This window comes from Neoarius graeffei, chromosome 11 (genome assembly GCF_027579695.1).
Source record: "Neoarius graeffei isolate fNeoGra1 chromosome 11, fNeoGra1.pri, whole genome shotgun sequence".
Lineage (NCBI taxonomy): Eukaryota > Metazoa > Chordata > Actinopteri > Siluriformes > Ariidae > Neoarius > Neoarius graeffei.
The window spans coordinates 10,405,885-10,423,602 of NC_083579.1; positions in this window are offsets into that span (position 1 = coordinate 10,405,885).

Here is a 17,718-nt window from a genome sequence, read left to right on the forward strand (position 1 = left end):
ATGTTCTCCCTGTGCCCGCGTGGGTTTCCTCCAGGTGCTCCGGTTTCCCCCACAGTCCAAAGACATGCAGGTTAGGCTAACTGGTGACTCTAAATTGACCATAGGTGTGAGTGTGAATGGTTGTCTGTGTCTATGTGTCAGCCCTGTGATGACCTGGCGACTTGTCCAGGGTGTACCCTGCCTTTCGCCCGTAGTCAGCTGGGATAGGCTCCAGCTTGCTTGCAACCCTGTAGAACAGGATAAAGCAGCTAGAGATAATGAGATGAGATTGAATAAAGGTATTTTTTGGTTGCAACCAATTTTATGACCAATCAAATGCACATGGCTTTCTACCCTACTTGAATTTCAGTCTTGTCTATATAGTCAAAAACCTAACAAGGATTCATTCCAAATCAATGCTCCAATTAATCCTGTGCATATTGTTGAAATCTCCTGGAAATCAATTTCCTAATGATTTACCAACTTCCCCTACATGTCCAAACAGAACATGTCTGACAGAAACGATGTTACAGTATATGATTTCATAATGTATAGTTCAGTGAATGTATGTTAGCTGTGACTTTGTGACTTCATGACTTTGTAATTTGAAACAGCAGTGTTGGGGAAAGAAAGTCCTGAACCTGTTCATGCTTAGAAATTGAATGACCCAGTGTGTCCCATTTTCTCATGAGAAACATGGCTTTGCCCTTGAGCTGATATAAGCTATTGCTCAGGACACTGCCTGTCTGTGAAAACCATATGAAAAAGGCTCAGTGTTTATTATTCCCATAGCACTATCGGTATGTATATCTGTATGGAAGACAAGCCTATTGATACATGCATGAGACATGTTGGTAATACAGTCAACCTAAAGGATGAAATTGCCAGGGTGTTGTCTTGCATTCTATACATTTATTCCAAAATTATATGGTTGGATAATATGGAAAGACAGCGAGTTGGCCTGGTGGTTAGCATGTCCGCCTCTAGACCAGGAGATCACGAGTTGTACTCATGGTTGGGTCATACCAAAGACCATCATAAAAATGGTACCTACTACCATCTGGCAAGGCATGCTGCAATACAGATGAGAGTAGGAAAGTCAAACGCTCACGGTTACCAGAGGACTAGCCCCCACTGTAACCCTAGCTGTATAGGTGAGAGGCCGTGGGCTATCGAAACAGAGATTGGTGCTGCACATACGCCTTAAAGAGTTAGTTAGTACTGGGACAGGAGACTGCCTAAGAAGACCAGATTCTGGCATGAGAGGGACTTTGACTTGACTTGATAATATGGAAAATATCACGTGAGCATGAGTTCTTTGGGCCAGCAAAGGATATTCAAGGATATTTCAGGTTATTGTCTTGAAATCCCAATAAATGCCTCTTTGCCATTGAATCCCTCATGGAATTAGGGATGAGGAGAAAAGCAAGAGCACTCTTGTTCCTTTAATTAGACTGTTAAGACAAACTATATCGTGGTCTAAAAAAGTTCAAAGTTCTTCCCGCACCGTTCAATGGCATGTTTGGCGGCGCCAATCTCTATTTCATAGCCCTTGACCTCTCACCTATATTACATACAGGGAAAATAATTATTTGACCCCCTGCTGATTTTGTACGTTTGCCCGGTTACAAAGAAATGAGCAGTCTATAATTTTTATGGCACTTTTATTTTAACAAATAGACAGAATATCAACAAAAAAGTCCAGGAAAAAACACATATAAAGGTTATAAATTCATTTGTATTTGATTTAGTGAAATAAGTATTTGGTCCCTAAGCAAAACATGACTTAGTACTTGGTGGAGAAACCCTTGTTGGCAAGCACAGAAGTCGGACGTTTCTTGTAGTTGGTCACCAGGTTTGCACACATCTCAGGAGGGATTTTGGTCCACTCCTCTTTACAGATCCTCTCCAAATTCTGAAGGTTTCGAGGCTGTCGCTTAGCAACACGAAGTTTCAGCTCCCTCCACAAATTTTCTATAGGGTTAAGGTCTGCAGACTGGCTAGGCCACTCCATGACTTTAATGTGCTTCTTCTTGAGCCACTCCTTTGTTGCCTTGGTCATATGTTTTGGGTCGTTGTCATGCTAGAAGCCCCATACACGACCCATCTTCAGTGCTCTGACTGAGGGAAGGAGGTTCTCTTCCAAGATCTTACGGTACATGGCCCCATCCATCGGTCCCTTAATGTGGTGAAATTGTCCTGTACCCTTAGCAGAGAAACAGTCCCAAAGCATAATGTTTCCACCTCTGTGCTTGATGGTGGGGATGGTGTTCTTGGGATTGTATTCAGCATTTCTCTCCCTCAAACATGACGAGTTGAGTTGATGCCAAAGAGTTCAATTTTGGTCTCATCTGACCACATCACCTTCTCTGAATCATTTAGGTGCTCACTGGCAAAACTCAGACAGGCCTGTACAGAGGATGTGCAGTCACGTGACCCGCACGTGTGTACTCCGCCCACTCCGCCACATTGGACGGCATCAGGATAGTTTACCTTGCGCGAGTGTAATGGATCCAGGCAGTAATCCCCAAGAAAATTCGGAAAATACCCCATCTACATCGCGCGATTACTTGTCTAAGTTTGTTCAGCATCTTGAAGGTGACGTGAGGCAGCGTTACGTGGAAAAGTGTTCCAGGTTGGGGATTGCAGATCCGTACAACTTGCCGCAATCCTTGTTCAGGGAAATTCGGAGCTGCGGTGCCGGCGATTTGCCCGATCTGGCCTACCACGACATTTACAATTTTCTCGTTAATCGTGAATTGTGTTACACTGGCAAAGCCCTCAAAGCTTACAAGAGCCTGGAAGCTTATAAATATTTTGTTGCGGGATGGGTATCCCACCTATACCTCTGGAAGGTTCCAAAGAAGGAAGTCTACTTGATAACCTCACGGGTAAGTGGCATTAAGACGTTTATCATAAAGAGACTATGCAGGACGTTTTATCGTAAGAATGTTCGTAATCTAAACTCAGTTCCAGATAATGACAGGGTTGTAAATATGTATGTTTTTGTCTGAAAAACAGTAACTCAGAAAGCCGCGCACGCCTGCGCAGAAGCTGCGCAAATGTGCGCAGCTTTCTAACCAACTGCCTTCTTCTCATACTAATACTTCCTACGTTTCATGGACTGTAACAGCATTTGCTCATTTAGTAATTTTAATACATAATTTACTTTGATGAAATTATTCAGACACTCCAACACCCCCCCTAAAAAAAAAATCGGATCTGCGCGATTCAGCCGTGAAAAAGGCGGCATCCGCCGTTTGCATCCCTGTTTAAACTCATAGGTTAACCAACTTTAAAGGGCTGATGACACGAACATGACTCTATGCAATTTCTTAAATAAACTATACAACATGGCAAACACGTTAGATTTCTGTTATAATTAAGTGAAAAGAAGCTGTTGTTACTCAAATATCCAACTTTTAATTGCACAGCGCAAGAAAACTGGGTCCGTGGCTCGCGGCCATGTTGTGACGTCAGCGAGAGAACACGCTGCGGTTCACTGGCTGTTCTACTCTGGTTCTACTCAATGGAAATGGCGCATGAAAACGCCGGTGAACTCTCTAGTGCTAGCTCTTCCTCTTCTGGGAGTCTAGAATTGTGTTGATCTCTTCCGAATAGAATCTAGGATAGCCTACCCTCTTTACCCTTTGCCTCTCATTGCTAGGCGGCAGTTACATGAAAGCCGCAAGCTTTCACAAGCAAATACATGACTGATATCACGCCGACTTTATGATTACATTTATGATTATCATGTAGAATCTATAGCTCTACGTACCTTTATCTTATGTCGTTTCACAACACATGTTCTGACAGGAGGACTGTCTTTGGATCCGGCATAGCTACTAGTAGACCCCCTCCGGAATACTGGCAGTGTTGCCAGATTGGGAGGAATCCCGCCCAGTTGAGCGGTTTCAAGTGCATTTTGGTGGGTTTTGAACATATTTTGGGCTGGAAAACGTCAGCAGTATCTGTTGCCAGATACTGCTGACGTTTTCCAGCCCAAAATATGTTCAAAACCCACCAAAATGCACTTGAAACCACTCAACTGGGCGGGAAACCTCCCAATCTGGCAACACTGTGTAGGCACTGCTGATGGTAGTAACACACGTTTGTGCTGAACTGCACACCCAAGAGATTCTTTTAAGCTGGGAAGGGTGTCAAAACAATCCAAATCGAAGTGTTCAGAGCACAGGACGGATGTTGGTGAGGGCTCCCACTTGTCACGAGTGTGCCTGACTTGCTTCACCCACTTCGCATGCAGCTCGGGATCTCTGGGAAACTTGAATAAACTTACCCCATCCTTGTAGGTTTTGGAGCAAAAGCCGGCAACACAACGTGAAGGCATAATAACTAATATATATATATATATATATATATATATATATATATATATATATATATATATATATATATATAAAATAATGTATAATAATAATACTAATAATGACAAACTGAACACCTGTCGCATCAACAATAAACTGGTAAGTTAGGAGGAAGGTTCTTTCACTGACGTCATATAGCTCCTCCTCCTCCTTCGTCTCCTGGGTGCTGCAGCCCCGTCAAATTTGCCCAAATAGCCGCGTTTTTTATCATAACTTGTAAAATAGGCGCCTTCGTGAATTAATATATGGATCATCGGGAATTACTTTTTATGTTATAAAACATCGCCAAAGATGTCAAAAATGTGTCATCAGCACTTTAACCGGCTAATGAGGCTCGGTGGTCGGTCAAGATTTTTTTTAGTTTTCGCCATCCCTACTATGGATTGGCCTTTCAAAGGCATATATGAGCCAAAAAGATAAAACATTGTCATAGACTAGGCCAGGGTAGTAGGGCTAGGCATAGCCATTTTAAACGTTAGAGACTGTCTAGTTTCTAAGTATGCAGTTATCATTCAATCCGAAAATCAACTTAACAGATGTACTAGGAGTATTGAATTAGAAGATTACACCTACCTGATATGAAGTGTTCACTACAAATTCAGCTGGTAGAACTGGGGTACCAGTTTTCTCTTCGCACAGTGGGCACCCATTTTGCGTGTCTCTCCTCGTCTGCGGGGAATCTATAAAATGACAGGCCCTCCTTTTGGCCCTGTCTATTGGTACAACCAAATGCTGAACAAGATATAACCATTCTCGAAAGATCTACTCCCACACACTTGGTAATTAGAACGGGTTCATCTAAGTTCTATGCACGACCTTGCCATCCAAAATGGCGGATAAACAAATATCACGTGACCTCGTGACGTCACGTGCATGCTCTCTACATGTGCCTTCTTGAGCAGAGGGACCTTGCGGGCACTGCAGGATTTCAATCCATTACAGCGTAGTATGTTACCAATGGTTTTCTTGGTGAATATGGTCCCCGCTGCCTTGAGATCATTAACAAGCTCCTCCCGTGTAGTTCTGGGCTGATCCCTCACCCTTCTCATGATCATCCTTACCCCACGAGGCGAGATCTTGCATGGAGTTCCAGGTCAAGGGTGATTGATGGTCATTTTGTATTTCTTCCATTTTCTAATAATTGCACTAACAGTTGTCTCCTTCTCACCAAGGTTCTTGCTGATGGTCTTGTAGGCCATTCCAACCTTGTGCGGGTCTACAATCATGTCCTTGGTGTCCTTTGAAAGTTCTTTGGTCTTGCCCATGGTGGTGGAGAGGTTGAAAGAGGTTGATTCTGTTGACAGGTATCTTTTATAACCATAATGAGTAGAAATTAGAAGTACTTTCTTAAAGTGACAGACTAATCTATGTGCCTCATGGGCACATACAGTAACCAGTCAGTGGGAGCCAGAATTCTTGCTGGTTTGAAGGGGATCAAATACTTATTTCATTCGATCAAATGTAAATGAATTTATAAACTTTATATAATGTGTTTTTTCTGGACCTTTTTGTTGATATTCTGTCTCTATCTGCTAAAATAAAAGTATCATAAAAATTATAGACTGCTCATTTCTTTGTAACCAGGCAAACATACAAAATCAGCAGGGGATCAAGTAATTATTTTCTCCACAGTGTGTGGGGGACAATACTAGTCCTCTGGTAACCACAAGAGTTTGACTCCCCACTCACATCTGTATTGCAGCGTGCCTTGCCAGAAGGCACCATTTTTATGATGGTCTTTGGTATGACCCAACCATGAGTAGAACTCATGATCTCCTGATCAAGAGGCAGACACGCTAGCCACTAGGCCACTCGCTGGTAACTATATTGTGGTAATAAAATAAATTCAGGAGAAATGAATCAGAGCTTTTATACAATACATGAACATAGACTCTCATCCTTTCAGTTAATTAAACTTCATATTTCTTAAGCTTGCTCTCTCCTTTGCTCCCTCTCTTGTTCTTTTAATTTCTCATTCTGACTTTTAGTTTTAAATCATGGTCCCTCATTTTAAAGAGTTTATAAGGACGTCATGGCCTTCTTTCTCCAGATAAAACTGAGACAAGCTGAGTTTAGCAAAAACATTTAAGAAGCAATTTATCGAAAAGACCTACTGGCCAGTGGCATCATTAAGCCTCATCACTCAGGGCTATAGTCCTGGGTATTTTGAGCCTAGCCCCAGGTATTTTCGCCCTCGAAAAAAGTAAGAGGTTAATAGAAAACACTGACTGAAACAGATCAGAACTTGACTTGTAGAGTCTGAAGATGGAGGGGAACACAAGGGGACATATTTGAGCGCTGCACAGTGCACAGTGTATATATAGAATATATCAACAATATAACCTATCAAATTATGGTAATGCACAAAAACCGCTCGGGTAGCACGGTGGTGTAGTGGTTAGCGCTGTCGCCTCACAGCAAGAAGGTCCGGGTTTGAGCCCTGTGGCCGGCGAGGGCCTTTCTGTGTGGAGTTTGCATGTTCTCCCCGTGTCCGCGTGGATTTCCTCTGGGTGCTCCGGTTTCCCCCACAGTCCAAAGACATGCAGGTTAGGTTAACTGATGACTCTAAAGTGAGTGTGAATGGGTGTCTGTGTCTATGGCCAAGTTTACATTAGATCGTATCTGTCTCGTTTTCTTCGCGGACGCACTGTCCGTTTACATTAAAACGCCTGGAAACACCGGGAAACGGGAATCCGCCAGGGTCCACGTATTCAATCCAGATCGTGTCAGCTCCGGTGCTGTGTAAACATTGAGAATACGCGGATACGCTGTGCTGAGCTCTAGCTGGCGTCGTCATTGGACAACGTCACTGTGACATCCACCTTCCTGATTCGCTGGCGTTGGTCATGTGACGCGACTGCTGAAAAACGGCGCGGACTTCCGCCTTGTATCACCTTTCATTAAAGAGTATAAAAGTATGAAAATACTGCAAATACTGATGCAAATACTGCCCATTGTGTAGTTATGATTGTCTTTAGGCTTGCCATCCTTCCACTTGTAAGTGGTAAGTGACGCGCATGCCCGATATGCACTGGGATCACACACACAGCGGCTCAGTCCCGAATCACTGCTCGTGCGCTTCACTTGCGCGCTGTGTGAGCTGCGCAGGGCCGGAGTGCGCACCCTCCAGAGGGCACTCGCTGTTCAGGGCAGAGTGATTTGGAGCGCAGGATGCCTGCGGAGCCGAGCGTATCCGTGTATTGGCGTTGCTGTGTGCACGCGAATCGTGTATTGGCGTTGCTGTGTGCACACTAATCGTTTTAAAAACGTTAATCTGATGATCCGCTGATACGGTTTAATGTAAACCCCACCTATGTGTCAGCCCTGTGATGACCTGGCGACTTGTCCAGGGTGTACCCTGCCTTTCGCCCGTAGTCAGCTGGGATAGGCTCCAGCTTGCCTGCGACCCTGTAGAACAGGATAAAGCGGCTAGAGATGATGAGATGAGATGAGATGAGATGAGATGAGATGAGATGAGATGAGATGAGATGAGATGAGATGAGATGAGACAAAAACTGCTCTGTGTAGCCTGGTTATGTTGAATTTGCAGCATAGGGTCTGTATGATTAGTGTACCAGGCAAGCTCAAAAGTTCAAGTGGTTTAACGAATATCTACAGTGGTGGTCTATTTGCCCCAACTAAGTTTATTTAACAGGTCAACAACAATTTGTGTTCATGTAAACACTAATAGTTGCCCTGACACAGTGTTGTAGTCGAGTCACTAAACCTCGAGTCAGAGTCCAGTCTCGAGTCCCCAGTGTTCAAGTCTGAGTCAAGTCCAAGTCATTAAAGAAAATTTTGAGTCGAGTCCGAGAACAAGACTCCAACTGGACCATTTGATGGTGGCTGTTGCTGCCTTTATGTGAAACTGTCTCTGCTACTGTGCTGGACTAACGTTACTGCTTGACTGCCCCATTTTAGTTAATAGGCTACAGATAAAAAGCTTGTTCATCACTCAGCAAGCCCCGCCCACTATCAACAGGGCAAATAACATGGCAGAGGGTTAACACTAGCTAGTTCATCGGTCAGCAAGCAAGCCCCGCTATCAACAGAGGAATGAACACCACGTGTCACTTCCTTCTCTGGGTGGAGTCTTACCAAATGATGATTGAAGTTCGAGGTTGTCCCTGTCGTCTCCTCGATAGTTCTTCTACATATGGAACACATAGCAGTGCATATTTTCCCACTGTACAAGAAGTCTGTATAAGCAAAACGGACAATACTAGGGGCGTTCTCTCCAGACATTTTAGCGCCATTAATGTTAGTTTGTTCCTGAGCATGATGTATGAACAGGTGAATGTGCATTCTCTTGCATGAAATTAGTATAAAAATTAATGTAGATATAAATATCTTATGCCAAATTATTATGACATGTTATAAAAAATAAAGAAAAAATCTGAGTCCTCGTCTCCAATTAACAAGTCCGAATACAGTTAATGCACAAGTCCGAGTCATCAGTGCTCAAGTCCAAGTCAAGTCACGAGTCCTTAAAATTAGGGCACGAGTCAGGCTCGAGTACTACAAGCCTGCCCTAACATAATTTAATCATATGTTTTAATGCTGCATGTAGCCTACGCAGAACCAGCCGCCTGACCATACCATAGCCAGCCTTTGGAATATTAGTCACATATAGGGGTAAAATAGTTGTTTTGCTACGCAATATTAATGTCAACAAAAATACGTGTTGTCCAGGCATCATGAATGAGCTGCTGCAGTCAGCTGAGCCTGGATACATTGGAGAAAATGGTGTGTGTGTGTGTGTGGGGGGGGGGGGGGGGGCAAAGAGATATATGTGAGTGAGAAATTATGTTTTATTAAACTGATGATACATTTTAATTAGTGATATTTAATAATCAGTTGGCATATGCATCAGTTTCCTGAGACATTATGGGTGTTGATAATAACTTAAAAATAATGAGACAGAAACTGAAGTGAGCTACACTACCGTTCAAAAGTTTGGGGTCACCCAGACAATTTTGTGTTTTCCATGAAAAGTCACACTTTTATTTCCCACCATAAGTTGTAAAATGAATAGAAAATATAGTCAAGACATTTTTCTGGCCATTTTGAGCATTTAATCGACCCCACAAATGTGATGCTCCAGAAACTCAATCTGCTCAAAGGAAGGTCAGTTTTATAGCTTCTCTAAAGAGCTAAACTGTTTTCAGCTGTGCTAACATGATTGTACAAGGGTTTTCTAATCATCCATTAGCCTTCTGAGCAGGGGTGTAGCTTGGGTATTGTGACGGGGGGGGCGGTAGATGTTTCAGAGGCCCCCCTACCCATATCTTAGGCTATAGCCTAATAAAATACCGGCGATAAAGGCATTTTTACAATTTCGAAAATGCGACCATAATCTTCAGCAACAGACTCACGCATGACAATAAGTGCAAACTAACAGGCTTTAATTTTATTTCACATCAATTATAAATCATACAGCTCGCTCTGGGTGATTATATCATTCGAACTCTGCAGCACTGCGTAGCGCACTGGAACTGCGCATTGCAAACAAGTACAAACCAGTGGCAAAATATCATTTGGTGGAAATTATTGTATGCCCATCAAACAAGTATTGTATGTCCATCAAAAAAAGTAATGCCTATGCCCATAATGATTGATTATTAAGATTGCGTCTGTGGGCTCAACTGAACAAAAAAGGGCAGCCTTAACACATTTAATTTAGTTTCAGCTTTAGCTTTCTCTCCTTCATACTAGCAAATCTGTCAACAACGCTTTCCTTATTCACATCGATGTCCCTCTCGATACAGATCAGCGCCAAATCTGACAAGCGCGTCTCACCCATGTTTGATCGTAAAAAACTCTTTATGAGCTTCAGTCGGCTAAAACTCCTTTCAGCCTTCGCACTGCTTATTGGGATAGTCAAATAAATACGATACAAAATTGACAAATTTGGGAAAGCCTGGTCCATGTCATTGGCAATAAGAAATTTGAGGATCTCATGCGTGTTTAACACCACACGCAGTTCACGGTATATGGCACAAAAGGTACTGAATTCGTCAACTACCTCTTCAGTACTGGATATGTCCCCTGAATAAAAGTCTGCAAGCTCCCTAACCTTTTCAGTGGCGTCGGGTGAAGTGAAATGTTTAGGATTCAGGGCAGAAAATCTTCCAGCCAATTTCCTGAAATCTCCGAACCTGTGTTCAAATTGGGAAATGAACATGTCAAGCACATAATAAAACACGTCCACTCTGAACCTGTCCCTGCTGTCTTCCACAATCTCATCTGGGAGTTCGTCTGAGTAGAAACGGTTTTTTTTACGACTCCTTCCCCTCTCGAACTCAGTCGTCCCCTCGCACAGTATGGCTAGCTCCCTGGCCGTGTGCTCAATCGCACTGAATGCTTCAGCTGTGCGCAACTTTTGGATTTGTTCCATACAGGAATCTATGAGCTTAGCAGCCGTATTGACGTCAATTGATTCTTCTTGGGGGTAGTTTGACAGTATGAATGTTTTCTCAAGGAGAATACCCCAAAAAGTCAACAAAAACTTAAATTCGAACGTATTAAGTTTAGTCAACAGGCCCTCTGCATCTGACGCGGTTTTTGGACTTGTATTGGGGTGATCTATTATTCTGTGCAATGCCTCCAGAATTGCTGGTAAGCTTTGCTTAACCGCATCTGTGGCTTGCTTTCTAGAAGCCCATCGTGTGTCTGACAATCTCTTTAATGTCAAAACAGCCCCATCTAGGTTTTTTTGCTGTTCCTCCTGCAGTATTTTATATCTGGGTAAACTAGATGTCAAGAATGCATACAATGATTCAAGTGTTCCAAAAAAAAGTTTGGTCGTAGACAAAGAACAGACAGCATCCATAAGAATCAAATTCAAATTATGCGCACAACAGTGTACATATATTGCCTTTTCTGAACAGTGCTCTTTGACGCGTGCCTGAAGTCCTGATAAGTGCCCCGACATAGTTCGCGCACCATCATAAGCCTGTCCTCTCATTAATCTGACATCAAGTCCCAGTTCATTGGTGAGTGCGTCTGTGAGGATGTTGTAGAATGACTCCGCAGAACTGTCGGGAAGCTCTGCGAATTTAATGAAACGCTCCATGGGTTCACCAGAGGCAGTGGCATATCTGATAGAGAGGGAGAACTGGTCCATTTTTGCGATGTCAATGGTTGAATCGACAATAACAGAATAGTGTTTAGCAGTTTTGATTTCGTTTGTGATTGTGGACATCACTTCACATGCAATCGTTTTTATTAGTTCATTTTGGGTCTGGGGACTAAGATAGGATACGTGGCCTGCTGGGTTGCTCAAGTGCTGATCAATAATGACATCATAGTGAGCAAGAAGTTTTAAAAGTTCCAAATAATTCCCCTCATTAACATCAGGAGCGCCAAGTCCCACAAACTCTCTGTGTCCATGGAACGGGAGTCCTTGTCTCCCCAGAAAGAGAGTAGCATCAACCAGCCTGTGCACAATTTGCCGATTCTTCTCCACCTGTTGTCTCTCAGCTTTCAACACCTCTGCAATGACTGAACAATCTTGACTGACGCGATACTTCATCATGAGAAATTGTTTCTCTGCCTCACGGTGCATGTTGCTTTTTTCATGCATTTCAATTTTTTCGACTGCTTTCCTGAAATTGGTTAACCCCACGCAAGGATCCGCCCACTTGCCTATCTTCTTATGGCATCTTTTGGCGAACAGCCAGCAACAAAAGCAATAGAGCCGCTGTCCTTTGGGGGAGTATACAAGCCACTGTCGGTCAACACATGAATTGCCTACATTGCGCTTGTACCATGACGTTTTGAATCGCCTGTTATCAGTGTTGTAGGGGAAGTCAGAGTAGCTGTCATTTAAACCGGGTTGACAGGGTCCATGCGCTATCACATCTCTGATAATGCTATTGCTTAGTGACTGGTTTTGGAACAGGTAGGGGTCCGTGGGATACGGCTCATTCAAATCGAGGGATGAGCTAGCGCGAGATGTGCTCGCAGTAGCCGCGCCACTTTCCCCGACAATGCATCCCCCCAGGCGACTAGTGTTTTCAACCTCAGAAGGTCTGCTGACCCTTTCGCTTACGTTCTCTTCCTCGCTCAAGTCGAGAGATGAGCGAGGGCAGGTTGTGCAGTCAGAAGAGCCATCTTCCCGGACAGTAAACTCCACCTGACTAGCATTTTCCACAGTGCTAGTACCAGCACATCCGCCTGTCTCGTTCACCTCAGGTGTAGCATCAACCGTAGCCTGGCGAAAATATCTCGTCAGTGGAGCACAGCTAGAAGTCACAGCATCTCTCCTCTGTTGCTCCTCTAATCTTTCTCTCCTTTTACGTGCGCCGGATTTAAACCGCCTCATACTTGTTTTAACACTGCTAAGAAAACCGTACCATCACCACACCACAACTCAGCTAGCAGATTAATTCTTTGTTTGAGTAACCATAGCATTAGAATCCTGAGCAGCATGGACCACTGCGCAGGGGCAACTTCAGAATCTGGAGGGTACGCATAAACAAGCCATAAGCCTATGTCAGTGCCAGTAGGCCTAGTGTGTCTTACCTTGATATAAGCTGTCTCGTCACAGAAAATAGAATAATTATATAACCATATTCCACGTTATGTGTAGACGCCACCAGCGCAGGCACATAGTGTAAATAAAGTTTGACCAGCATGTCCGGTGATTGGCAGGGGCCTCACCACTAGGGGTGGTTAAAAATCACTAATAAAGATGTCATATCCTTTGAATTTTATGTCTGTGGGTGATAAAATTTCTTGTAAAGTTAGATATAACCTCGCCAACCTATCAATGCCCATCTCGCTTAAAAAAAAATACAAGCCCCAGGAAAACTTGACTGAGCCCCTGGTCTTTTCTGTAGCTAGAAACAGACCTGCTACTGGTTGTTAAAGATAGGTACAGTTGTGGTCAGAAGTTTACATAAAGTAACATGAATGTCATCTTGGATATGAATGTCATGGCAATATTTGGGCTTTCAGTAATTTCTTTGAACTGTTCTTTTTCTGTGGCAGAATGATTGTACAGTATACATCTTTAATGTAAAAAAAACCCATAGAATTTGATGCACAAGTTTTAATTTTCTTTGGGTTTTCTGAAATCAACACAGGGTCAAAATTATACATACAGTGTCAAATATTTACATACACTAACTTAGATTATTAATTCAGAGGTGCTGAAACTTCCAAAACGTCTTTTATCTTTCCAAGGCCGAGGTCTCTTAACTTCCTGTTAGTGATCATGATTGACTACAGCTGGTAGCTTCTCTGTGCCTTCATAAAAGGGTTTGTTTACAGCACTCACTGGATTGACCAACACACAGTAAAATGGGAAAGTCCAAGGAGCTCAGTGCAGATCTGAGAAAGAGGATCGCAGATATACACAACTCCAGAATGTCTTTTGGAGCCATTTCTAAACAACTGCAAATTCCAAGATCAGTTCAAACAATTGTATCCAAGTTATTGTGAGGTGTAGTCACTTTGCCAAGCCACTTTGCTTCAAGAAAACCCAAACTGTCGCCCTCAGCTGAAAGGAAATTGGTTTGGATGGCCAGGAGCAACCTGGGAACCACCATGGCACAGCCCTGCCATGAACTGAAAGCTGATGGATCACTAGCTACAGTTCAGTGAGTTTTACATCACCATGGACTAAGAGGCTGCTATCCAAGAAATAACCCCCTGCTCCAAAATTGACACCTTCAAGCTTAAGTAAAGTTTGAAGCTGACCACATGGGCAAAGAAAAAGCCTTCTGGAGGAAAGCTGTATGGTCAGATGAGACAAGGATTGAGTTGTTTGGCCACAATGATCACCATGTACAGAGGGATACTGTACCAGCTGGTGGTGGTGGTAGGATCATCATGCTCTGGGGCTGTTTTGCTGCCAGTGGAACTGGTTCATTGCACAAAGTGGATGGAATAATGAAGGACGACGACCTCAGAATTCTTCAGCATAAACCATCAGAAACTTGAACACGACGTAGGACTTGGGAGTTACAACAGGACAATGAGCCCAAACACGCATCAGAGCTTGTTGTGTAGGATAAAGCAGGCTAACATTACGCTTAAAACAAGTCCTGACTTCAGTCCTATTGAAAATATATGGACCGTGTTTAGAAGTCGAGTCCACGGCAAGAAAAAAACAAACAAATTTAATTGAACTCTACCAATTCTACCATGAAGAGTCGTGAAATATCCAACCAGAATTCTGCCCGAAACAAAAATGTTTGGTCAAGGTTAATCTTGCAAAGAGACTTTTTACCCAAATATTAGGTGTGCTGTATGTATAATTTTGACCCTGTGTTGATTTCAGAAAACCCAAAGAAAATTAAAACTTGTGCACCAAATTCTAGTGTTTTTTTTTATTAAAGATGTATGCTGTATAATCATTCTGCCACAGAAAAAGAAGAGTTCAAAGAAATCACTGAAAGCCCAAATATTGCCATGACATTCATATCCAAGATGACATTCAAGTCACTGTATGTAAACGTCTGACCACAACTGTAAGTGACATCTATGAGGTATGCAAACAGTATATAAGGTATACAACATTGCTGCCTAATTATGTTCAAAGGTTTTGCTGAAATTGATGGGAAATGCTTAAAATGATGATAAATTTGGATCGGGTTTGCGAATAATACATATAACATGTTCAAGATTTGCAAAACAAAAATGAATATTTAAGTACACTTCTCAGGACTTGCTTTGTGAGACAGGGAATGTTTTGTCACGGGCTTGTCGAGGGTTATGCTGCATAATTGCAAAGAGATGGACTCGGGGGGGCAGACTACTTATCCATGCTCTTTATAGGCCAACCAGTGAAATACTTCAGCTTCATACTCTTGAGTCTCTGAGTCTAATTGAAATTGCAGCCTTTGCTTTGGTCTCTTCACGGATTAGTCTGGACAGATGCAGCGCTTCATATCACAGTCCAGACATTCTAGTGGTGAGTGTGTGTGAGAGAGAGAGGAGGGAAAAGAATGTGAGATAAAAGGCGGGCGATAGGGAGAGATGGCAGCAAAGAGGCAGAGCAAAAAATTGAAGACAAGTGATTGAAAAAGAAACGAGAGAGCATCACACAGAGTATTAGACAGAGAGGGATTGTGTGTGTGTGAGCCTTATCTGAAATGAAATGCGTAGTCTGTTTGAGGCGGGACGGTGGTGTAGTGGTTAGCACTGTCGCCTCACAGCAAGAAGGTCCGGGTTCGAGCCCCGGGGCCGGCGAGGGCCTTTCTGTGTGGAGTTTGCATGTTCTCCCCGTGTCCGCGTGGGTTTCCTCCGGGTGCTCCGGTTTCCCCCACAGTCCAAAGACATGCAGGTTAGGTTAACTGGTGACTCTAAATTGACCGTAGGTGTGAGTGTGAATGGTTGTCTGTGTCTATGTGTCAGCCCTGTGATGACCTGGCGACTTGTCCAGGGTGTACCCTGCCTTTCGCCCGTAGTCAGCTGGGATAGGCTCCAGCTTGCCTGCGACCCTGTAGAAGGATAAAGCGGCTAAAGATAATGAGATGAGATGAGTCTGTTTGAAGGAGGGACACAGGTTTCATACCAGAAATGATAATTTGCTCTACACTTCCATTTTCAGCCAAGAGTGGATGCACAGAGTAACTAATACACACACTACATTCAGTATTATTTTATGCTTATTAACATGTATTAGGTTTTATTTACGGGCGGCACGGTGGTGTAGTGGTTAGCGCTGTCGTCTCATAGCAAGAAGGTCCGGGTTCGAGCCCCGTGGCCGGCGAGGGCCTTTCTGTGTGGAGTTTGCATGTTCTCCCCGTGTCCGTGTGGGTTTCCTCCGGGTGCTCCGGTTTCCCCCACAGTCCAAAGACATGCAGGTTAGGTTAACTGGTGACTCTAAATTGACCGTAGGTGTGAATGTGAGTGTGAATGGTTGTCTGTGTCTATGTGTCAGCCCTGTGATGACCTGGCGACTTGTCCAGGGTGTACCCCGCCTTTCGCCCGTAGTCAGCTGGGATAGGCTCCAGCTTGCCTGCGACCCTGTAGAACAGGATAAAGCGGCTAGAGATAATGAGATGAAATGAGATGAGGTTTTATTTACAGAAAGCTTCACTGCTTGCTTTTTCTGCTACTCTTCCATGCCTTTGGGTGTCAACTGTCTTTTCTTCATCTGTCTTTTCTCTCTCTCTCTCTCTGGAGGTACAACATCCTCCTTATTGCTTATTACTCTGATATTTTTTTAAAAATTTGAACGACATTTTTCATGAAATTATATTTTAATCAAATTTACATCTCAAGAACAAGACCACAGAAACCAACTGTGGCAGCGGGGGCGTGGTCAAGCATCTGTCTGTGAATGGAGGGCGGAGTCAGGGAAGGTAAGTGGCGGAATCACTGCACCTGACGGGAATTAACCGGTGTTTGTGTGTCTTCCCCAGTGACCGCGCCCTATAAGAGGGGAGGGAGAGCGGAGGAAGGGAGCGTCTCCCCAACCTGGATACTTGTGTGCATGTGTATAGTTTAAAGCTGAAAAGCTAATAAAAGAGTCTTTTGAGAACTCAGTTCTGGCCTGCCTTGCCTCTGTGCTCCACCCACCAGAGGTGGAAAGTAATGAATTACATTACTCACGTTACTGTACTTGAGTAGCTTTTTTGTGTACTTATACTTTTTCAAGTAATTTTTAAAGAGTGTACTTTTACTTTTACTTAAGTATGTTTTCTTTTAAGTAGTGTACTTCGGTACATTTTACATCACAACCGTTACTGAGTAAAAAAATAAATAAATAAAAAATAAAAAAAGGCTAAAACGGAGAAGGGGAAATGCGTTCTGGAAATGAATCACGGGAAGGACAGTTGTCGCGCGCGTGAGTCTCACACAGACGATGGTGGACATGCACCGGCGCTTTAAGGGGGGGGGGGGGCTTTGGGGGGCTCAAGCCCCTGGGCCACAGCCAATCAGGGGCCTTGTAATATTAATAAAATAATAAACTGTCGGAATCGTGGGCCTACATTAATGTACGGATAGAAATAAGGTTAGAAATAAATGAGCGCACAGTAGCCTGCTGTAAGAGACATGGTGGATGTGGTTCGCGAAACGAACACCCACAACTGTACCAGAATAAAATGTAACAAAATGTAACGTCACGCACGAAAGCGCGCCAAAGACTGCAGACTACTGAGACACACATTTAGAGGCTTTGAAAGATGAAGCGTTCACATGTTAGTGGGGCGCATAAAAGGAAAAAAAAGAGAGATGCAGGTAATGATAGAATCGTTGCCTAAAGTCACAGACTTTTTTAAGGTAAGGATCACCAATCTGTTCAGAATATCAGCTACTTATCAGTTATCAGCCTACCAGCAGCTAGGCTATGTGCAGCTAGGCTAGATATGCTATGATCTGTCCAACAGTAAAATAA